Raw genomic sequence first — 6,383 nt, 5'->3', positions numbered from 1 at the left:
AAATAAACATTTAGAGGCAGGAATTGTTAAGCACTTTGCAAAACCTCAAGTGCAAGTGTTGGTTCATTAAAGTTGAAAAAAATGTGTGTGTAGGGGGTGTCTCAGTTAAGAGAGGGATTATTCAAGATACTCTTTGATGAGGTTGGGTTTCAGGTGGGCAGGGACTGCTGTCATAGCTTCAGCTTGGAATGAGCTGAGCAGGAGCTCTCCACGCGTAAGGGTGTGAGTGCCAAGATAACAGACGAGGCAGAATGCAGTGCTCAGGTTGAGTGTAGGGTTTGAGAATAGCCTGAAGATAAGGGACTGCAGTTCCTCTTGCTGCTCCATATGCAAGCACCATGGTCTTGTAGTGGATGCGAGCTTTAACTGGAAGCTAGCAGAGTTTTTTATTGATTTTTTATTTCTATTTCACCTTTATTTAACCAGGTAGGCTAGTTGAGATCATGTTCTCATTTACAACTGTGACCTGGCCAAGATAAAGCATAGCAGTGTGAACAGACAACAACACAGAGTTACACATGGAGTAAACAATAAACAAGTCAATAACACAGTATAATTTTTATTTTATTTTTTTAAATAGTCTATATACATTGTGTGCAAAAGGCATGAGGAGGTAGGCGAATAATTACAATTTAGCAGATTAACCCTGGAGTGATAAATGATCAGATGGTCATGTGCAGGTAGAGATACTGGTGTGCAAAAGAGCAGAAAAGGAAATAAATAAAAACAGTATGAGGATGAGGTAGGTAAATTGGGTGGGCTATTTACCGATGGACTATGTACAGCTGCTGCGATCGGTTAGCTGCTCAGATAGCAGATGTTTAAAGTTGGTGAGGGGGATAAAAGTCTCCAACTTCAACGATTTTTGCAATTCGTTCCAGTCACAGGCAGCGGAGAACTGGAAGGAAAGGCGGCCAAATGAGGTGTTGGCTTTAGGGATGATCAGTGAGATACACCTGCTGGAGCGCGTGCTACGGATGGGTGTTGCAAGAGCAACATCATTGATATATATAGAGAAAGAGTCCGCTCGAGAATTGAACCCTGTGGCACCCCCATAGAGACTGCCAGAGGACCGGACAACATGGCCTCCGATTTGACACACTGAACTCTGTCTGCAAAGTAGTTGGTGAACCAGGCAAGGCAGTCATTAGAAAAACCGAGGCTACTGAGTCTGCCGATAAGAATATGGTGATTGACAGAGTCGAAAGCCTTGGCAAGGTCGATGAAGACGGCTGCACAGTACTGTCTTTTATCGATGGCGGTTATGATATCATTTAGTACCTAGGGCGTGGCTGAGGTGCACTCGTGACCGGCTCGGAAACCAGATTGCACAGCGGAGAAGGTACGGTGGGATTCGAGATGGTCAGTGATCTGTTTGTTGACTTGGCTTTCGAAGGCCTTAGATAGGCAGGGCAGGATGGATATAGGTCTGTAACAGTTTGGGTTCAGGGTGTCTCCCCCTTTGAAGAGGGGGATGACTGCGGCAGCTTTCCAGTCCTTGTCTCAGACGATATGAAAGAGAGGTTGAACAGGCTGGTAATAGGGGTTGCGACAATGGCGGCAGATAGTTTCAGAAATAGAGGGTCCAGATTGTCAAGCCCAGCTGATTTGTACGGGTCCAGGTTTTGCAGCTCTTTTAGACATCTGCTATCTGGATTTGGGTAAAGGAGAAGCTGGGGAGGCTTGGGCGAGTAGCTGCGGGGGGGGGAGGGGGGGGGGGCTGTTGGCTGAGGTTGGAGTAGCCAGGAGGAAGGCATGGCCAGCCGTTGAGAAATGCTTGTTGAAGTTTTCGATTATCATGGATTTATCAGTAGTGACCGTGTTAACTAGCCTCAGTGCAGTGGGCAGCTCGGAGGAGGTGCTCTTGTTCTCCATGGACTTTACAGTGTCCCAGAACGTTTTGGAGTTAGAGCTACAGGATGCAAATTTCTGCTTGAAAAAGCTGGCCTTTGCTTTCCTGACTGACTGTGTGTATTGGTTCCTGACTTCCCTGAACAGTTGCATATCGCGGGGACTATTCGATGCTATTGTAGTCCGCCATAGGATCTTTTTGTGCTGGTCGAGGGCAGTCAGGTCTGGAGTGAACCAGGGGCTATATCTGTTCTTAGCTCTGCATTTTTTGAACGGAGCATGCTTATCTAAGATGGTGAGGAAGTTATTTTTAAAGAATGACCAGGCATCCTCAACTGACGGGATGAGGTCAATATCCTTCCAGGATACCCGGGCCAGGTCGATTAGAAAGGCCTGCTCGCAGAAGTGTTTTAGGGAGCGTTTGACAGTGATTAGGGGTGGTCATTTGACTGCGGACCCGTAGCGGATACAGGCAATGAGGCAGTGATCGCTGAGATCCTGATTGAATCAAATCAAATCAAATTTATTTATATAGCCCTTCGTACATCAGCTGATATCTCAAAGTGCTGTACAGAAACCCAGCCTAAAACCCCAAACAGCAAGCAATGCAGGTGTAGAAGCACGGTGGCTAGGAAAAACTCCCTAGAAAGGCCAAAACCTAGGAAGAAACCTAGAGAGGAACCAGGCTATGTGGGGTGGCCAGTCCTCTTCTGGCTGTGCCGGGTGGAGATTATAACAAAACATGGTCAAGATGTTCAAATGTTCATAAATTACCAGCATGGTCGAATAATAATAAGGCAGAATAGTTGAAACTGGAGCAGCAGCACAGTCAGGTGGACTGGGGACAGCAAGGAGTCATCATGTCAGGTATTCCTGGGGCATGGTCCTATGGCTCAGGTCCTCCGAGAGAGAGAAAGAAAGAGAGAATTAGAGAGAGCATATGTGGGATGGCCAGTCCTCTTCTGGCTGTGCCGGGTGGAGATTATAACAGAACATGGCCAAGATGTTCAAATGTTCATAAATGACCAACATGGTCGAATAATAATAAGGCAGAACAGTTGAAACTGGAGCAGCAGCACAGCCAGGTGGACTGGGGACAGCAAGGAGTCATCATGTCAGGTAGTCCTGGGGCATGGTCCTAGGGCTCAGGTCCTCCGAGAGAGAGAAAGAGAGAAGGAGAGAATTAGAGAACGCACACTTAGATTCACACAGGACACCGAATAGGACAGGAGAAGTACTCCAGATATAACAAACTGACCCTAGCCCCCCGACACATAAACTACTGCAGCATAAATACTGGAGGCTGAGACAGGAGGGGTCAGGAGACACTGTGGCCCCATCCGAGGACACCCACGGACAGGAGAGAAGACAGCGGAGGTGTATTTTGAGGGCCAGTTAGTCAGGATAACATCTATGAGGGTGACCTTGTCTACAGATTTAGGGTTGTACCTGGTGGGTTCCTTGATGATTTGTGTGAGATTGAGGGCATCTAGCTTAGATTGTAGGACTGCCGGGGTGTTGAGCATATCCCAGTTTAGGTCACCTAACAGAAAAAACTCTGAAGCTAGATGGGGGGCGATCAATTCATAAATGGTGTCCACGGCACAGCTGGGAGCTGAGGGGGGTCGGTAGCAGGCGGCAACAGTGAGAGACTTATTTCTGGAGAGATACATTTTTAAAATTAGAAGTTCGAACTGTTTGGGTATGGACCTGGAAAGTATGACATTACTTTGCAGGCTATCTCTGCAGTAGACTGCAACTCCTCCCCCTTTGGCAGTTCTATCTTGACGGAAAATGTTATAGTTGGGTATGGAAATCTTAGAATTTTTGGTGGCCTTCCTAAGCCGGGATTCAGACACAGCAAGGACATCAGGGTTGGCAGAGTGTGCTAAAGCAGTGAGTAAAACAAACTTAGGGAGAAGGCTTCTGATGTTGACATGCATGAAACCAAGGCTTTTTTGATCACAGAAGTAAACAAATGAGGGTGCCTGGGGACATGCAGGGCCTGGGTTTACCTCCCCATCACCCGCGGAACAGAGGATGAGTAGGATGAGGGTGCGGCTAAAGGCTATCAAAACTGGTCGCCTAGAGCGTTGGGGACAAAGAATAAAAGGAGCAGATTTCTTGGCGTGGTAGAATATATTCAGGGCATAATGCGCAGACAGGGGTATGGTGGGGTGTCAGTACAGCGGAGGTAAGCCCAGGCACTGGGTGATGATAAGAGAGGTTGTATCTCTGGACATGCTGGTTGTAATGGGTGAGGTCACCGCATGTGTGGGAGGTGGGACAAAGGAGGTATCAGAGGTATGAAGAGTGGAACTAGGGGCTCCATTGTAAACTAAAACAATGATAACTAACCTGAACAACAGTATACAAGGCATATTGACATTTGAGAGAGACATACAGCGAGGCATAAAGTAATCACAGGTGTTGATTGGGAGAGCTAGCTAAAACAACAGGTGAGACAACAACAGCTAATCAGCTAACACAACAACAGCAGGTAAAATGGCGATGAGTTCGCGGCTGGGGCCGACAGATAAAAAAACAAATAAACAGAATGCAGTACCGTGATTAATGGACAGTCCAGCAGGCATCAGCTATGTAGCCAAGTGATCATAGTGTCCAGGGGGCAGCAATAGATGGAACAGGGAAGCCGCCACTAAGCTGGCGACACGGCGTTTAAAGTTAGTAGCCCTGGGCTAGCAGGAGCGTCTGCTCCAACGGAGGCCGGATGAAGGCACAGCAGATGGAGTATTCGTCGGCAGACCAGTCGTGGTGGTGCGGCGGGGCGCCGTGTCGACAGAGAATCCAAGCCAGATGGCGAAAGAGGTATTGTGGAATTTAGTTTGCTAGCCGGGAGATGTGCCTGGCTCACGGCTAACTGGTGCTAGCTTCGTGGCAGTGGCGTTAGCCACTATATCCAATCGGTAGCAGAGGTGATCCGGTGCCAAGGTCCAGAGTTTACAGCAAGGATCCGGTGGAGTATTGGGCTCTAGCCGTGTATGAGTGGAGTTCGGGTGAACAGCTGAGTAGGCCGGGAGGTGGGCCTCAGGCATAACTTCGGTACTGTGTACCACGGTGAGTGCAAGCTAGCTGTGAGCTAGCTAGCTGCAAGCTGTAAGCTAGCTAGCTGCAAGCTAGCTGTGAAGATCAGAAGTAGTGGTCCAGGGATTACAGCAGGAATCCGGCGTTGTTGTGGAAAGACAGCCCGATACTGGTAGACTAGCGAGTATTATCCAGGCTAAAAACAGGGCTGGTATCTGTGCAGAAGGTAAAAGCCACTAGCAGTGGCTTTTACCAGTGCGTAGGATCGGGGTGACATCAGAAAACTAGGTAAGATACGCAAGTGAGAGTGGTGTTGAGCCTTCCTCAAAGAACTCGGCAGAACAACCCGGCAGGATCATCTTTGTTTTGGCGATGGTCTTAGTTCTGCAGGTGAGACTGCCGCTGACGCTTACATCTACCGCTGAGAAACCAGGTACTAATTGCTGATTGCCTAGGAGAGGAGAAACCATTCCCCCTACAATACAGCCACTGATTACCAAAACAAGTCACAAATTGTCCTGCCCCTTAATAATTGTTTATGTGTCAACAGTCATTACCAAGTTAAGAGCAGTCTACAGTTAACACACCAAGTAGGCTACTGGGAAGATAGGCAGCACTTAAAGTACACCGAATAAAACTATAAATACAACATGGAACAATTTCAAAGATTTCACTGAGTTACAGTTCTTATAAGGAAATTAGTCATTTGAAATAAATTCATTAGGCACTAATCTATGGATTTCACATGACTGGGAATATAGTCATAGTTTGACCACCATTTGCCTCATGCACTGCGACACATCTCCTTCGCATAGAGTTTATCAGGCTGTTGATTTTGGTCTGTGGAATGTGTTCCCAATCCTCTTCAATGGCTGTGCGAAGTTTCTTGATATTGGTGGGAACTGGAAAACGCTGTAGTACACTGATCCTGAGCATCGCAAACATGTTCAACGAGTGACATGTCTGGTGAATATGAAGGTCAATGAAGAACTGGGACATTTTCAGCTGTCAGGAATTGTGTACAGATCCTTGTGACATGGGGCTGTGCATTATCATGCTGAAACATTAGGTGATGGCGGCGGATGAATGGCACAACAATGGGCCTCAGAATCTCGTCATGCCATCTCTGTGCATTCAAATTGCCTTCGATAAAATGCAATTGTATTCATTGTCCGTAGCTTATGCCTGCCCATACCATAACCCCACCGTATCGGTGTTGGGCACTCTGTTCACAACATTGACATCAGCCAACTGCTCGCCCACACAACACCATACACACTGTCTGCCATCTGCCCTGTGCAGTTGACATTCAGGATTCATCTGTGAAGAGCACACTTCTCCAGCGTGCCAGTGGCCATTGAAGTTTAGCATTTGCCTCCTGAAGTCGGTTACAACGCCGAACTGCAGTCAGGTCAAAAGCCTAGCGAGGACGACGAGCACGCATATGAGCTTCCCCGAGACGGTTTCTGACAGTTCGTGCAGAAATT

The sequence above is a fragment of the Oncorhynchus mykiss genome, chromosome Y (genome assembly GCF_013265735.2).
Source record: "Oncorhynchus mykiss isolate Arlee chromosome Y, USDA_OmykA_1.1, whole genome shotgun sequence".
Lineage (NCBI taxonomy): Eukaryota > Metazoa > Chordata > Actinopteri > Salmoniformes > Salmonidae > Oncorhynchus > Oncorhynchus mykiss.
The sequence above is the reverse complement of the archived record's forward strand: the minus strand, read 5'-3'. Positions refer to the sequence as shown.